The sequence below is a fragment of the Puma concolor genome, chromosome C1 (genome assembly GCF_028749965.1).
Source record: "Puma concolor isolate L17-30 chromosome C1, mPumCon1.1.hap2, whole genome shotgun sequence".
Classification (NCBI taxonomy): Eukaryota; Metazoa; Chordata; class Mammalia; order Carnivora; family Felidae; genus Puma; species Puma concolor.
In genome coordinates, this window is record NC_141674.1 from 109,718,432 (window position 1) to 109,721,702 (window position 3,271).

The 3,271-nt window shown below is 45.4% G+C and overlaps 1 non-coding gene across 1 annotated transcript; it reads left to right on the forward strand.

Annotated features, from left to right (window-relative positions):
* Positions 1 to 1,076: 1,076 nt before the first annotated feature.
* On the forward strand, positions 1,077 to 1,183 carry LOC147578381 (U6 spliceosomal RNA). The gene has a single exon (XR_015255723.1). It is a non-coding gene; the product is annotated as a U6 spliceosomal RNA (small nuclear RNA).
* The last annotated feature ends 2,088 nt before the right edge of the window (positions 1,184 to 3,271 follow it).

Here is a 3,271-nt window from a genome sequence, read left to right on the forward strand (position 1 = left end):
AACAAATATTGTTAAATGTTGATACTACCAAAGAAATCTACATATTTAATGTGATCCCTACCAAAGTAACACCAACATTCTTCACAGAGCTAGAACAAATAATCCTAAAATTTGTATGGAACCAGAAAAGGCCCCAAACAGCCAAAGCAATCTTGAAAAATACAACCAAAGTAGGAGGCATCACAATCCCAGCTATACTACAAAGCTGTCATCATCAAGACAGTATGGTACTGGCAGAAGAACAGACACTCAGATCAATGGAACAGAATTGAGGACCCAGAAATGGACCCACAAACATATGGCCAACTAATCTTTGACAAAGCAGGAAAGAATATCCAGTGGAATAAAGACAGTGTCTTCAGCAAGTGGTGCTGGGAAAACTGGACAGCGACATGCAGAAAAATGAACCTGGACCACTTTCTTACACCATACACAAAAATAAACTCAAAATTGATGAAAGACCTAAACATAAGACAGGAAACCATCAAAATCCTCAAGGAGAAAGCAGGCAAAAACCTATTTGGCCTTGGCTGTGGCAACTTCTTACTCAACACGTCTCTGGAGGCAAGGGAAAGAAAAGCAAAAATGAATGACTGGGACCTCATCAAAATAAAAACCTTCTGCACAGCGAAGGAAACAATTAGCAAAACCGAAAGGCAACCAACAGAATGGGAGAAGATATTTTCAAATGTCATATCAGATAAAGGGTTAGTATCCAAAATCTCTAAAGAACTTATCAAACTCAACACCCAAAAAACAAATAATCAAGTGAAGAAATGGGCAAAAGACATGAATAGACACTTCTCCAAGGAAGACATTCATATGGCCAACCAACACATGAAAAAATGCTCAACTTCACTCATCATCAGGGAAATACATCAGGGAAATACAAATCAAAACCACAATGAGATATCACCTTAAACTTGTCAGAATGGCTAACATTAACAACTCAGGCAACAACAGATGTTGGTGAAGATGTGGAGAAAGAGGGTCTCTTTTGCGTTGTTGGTGGCAGTGCAAGGTGGTGCAGCCACTCTGGAAAACAGTACGGAGATTCCTCAGAAAACTAAAAAAAGGTGCTCACTTCAGCAGCACATATACTAAAATTGGAATGATACAGAGAAGAATAGCATGGCCCCTGCACAAGGATGACATGCAAATTCGTGAAGCCTTCCATATTTTTGAAGAAAAAAAAAAGAGGTTAGAGAGGGATGTAGCCAAAGCATAAGAGACTCTTAAACCTGAGAACAAACTGAATGTTGATGGGGGGGTGGGAGGGAGGGGGGGTGGGTGATGGGTATAGAGGAGGGCACCTTTTGGTATGAGCACTGGGTGTTGTATGGAAACAAATTTGACAATAAATTTCATATTAAAAAGAAAAAAATAAACTAAGCTGAGGGAGTCGGTGTATTATGTTAACACAAAAAATAAAAAAGAATAAACATTAAAAAAAAAACCTGGGAGTTGGGAAGAAGATGGCGGCGTAGGAGGACGCTGGGCTCACCACGCGTCCTGCTGATCACTTAGATTCCACCTACACCTGCCTAAATAACCCAGAAAACCGCCAGGGGATTAGCAGAACAGAGTCTCCGGAGCCAAGCACAGACGAGAGGCCCACGGAAGAAGGTAGGAAGGGCGGCGAGGCGGTGCCCGCTCCTCGGACTGGCAGGAGGGAGCCGGGGCAGAGGGGCGGCTCGCCAGCCAAGCAGAGCCCCCGAGTCTGGCTGGCAAAAGCGGAGGGGCCGGACGGATGGAGTGTGTTCCCACAGCAAGCGTGACTTAGCGTCTGGGAGGTCATAAGTTAACAGCTCTGCTCAGAAAGCGGGAAGGCTGGAGGGCAAAGGGAGGAGGAACTGCTGAGCTCCCGGAGGACAGAGCTCAGTTTGGTGGGGAACAAAGGCGCTCGCCAGCGCCATCTCCCCCACCCATCACCCAGCCAAAATCCCAAAGGGAACCAGATCCTACCAGGGAACTTGCTCGCTCCGCGCAAACACCCAACTCTGTGCTTCTGCGGAGCCAAACCTCCGGCAGCGGATCTGACTCCCTCCCGCTGCCACAGGGCCCCTCCTGAAGTGGATCACCTAAGGAGAAACGAGCTAAGCCTGCCCCTCCTGCCCCCGTGCACCTTGCCTACCCACCCCAGCTAATACGCCAGATCCCCAGCACCACAAACCTGGCAGTGTGCAAGTAGGCCAGACGGGCCACTCCACCCCACAGTGAATCCCTCCCCTAGGAGAGGGGAAGAGAAGGCACACACCAGTCTGACTGTGGCCCCAGCGGTGGGCTGGGGGCAGACATCAGGACTGACTGCGGCCCCGCCCACCAACTCCAGTTATACACCACAGCACAGGGGAAGTGCCCTGCAGGTCCTCACCACTCCAGGGACTATCCAAAATGACGAAACGGAAGAATTCCCCTCAGAAGAATCTCCAGGAAATAACAACAGCTAATGAACTGATCAAAAAGGATTTAAATAATATAACAGAAAGTGAATTTAGAATAATAGTCATAAAATTAATCGCTGGGCTTTAAAACAGTATAGAGGACAGCAGAGAATCTCTTGCTACAGAGATCAAGGGACTAAGGAACAGTCATGAGGAGCTGAAAAGTGCTTTAAACGAAATGCAAAACAAAAGAAACGATGACAGCTCTGATTGAAGAGGCAGAGGAGAGAATAGGTGAACTAGAAGATAAAGTTATGGAAAAAGAGGAAGCTGAGAGAAAGAGAGATAAAAAAATCCAGGAGTATGAGGGGAAAATTAGAGAACTAAGTGATACACTAAAAAGAAATAATATACGCATAATTGGTATCCCAGAGGAGGAAGAGAGAGGGAAAGATGCTGAAGGGGTACTTGAAGAAATAATAGCTGAAAACTTCCCTGAACTGGGGAAGGAAAAAGGCATTGAAATCCAAGAGGCACAGAGAACTCCCTTCAGACATAACTTGAATTGATCTTCTGCACGACATATCATAGTGAAACTGGCAAAATACAAGGATAAAGAGAAAATTCTGAAAGCAGCAAGGGGTAAACGTGCCCTCACATATAAAGGGAGACCTATAAGACTCGTGACTGATCTCTCTTTTGAAACTTGGCAGGCCAGAAAGGATTGGCACGATATTTTCAGTGTGCTAAACAGGAAAAACATGCAGCCAAGAATCCTTTATCCAGCAAGTCTGTCATTTAGAATAGAAGGAGAGATAAAGGTCTTCCCAAACAAACAAAAACTGAAGGAATTTGTCACCACTAAACCAGCCCTCCAAGAGATCCTA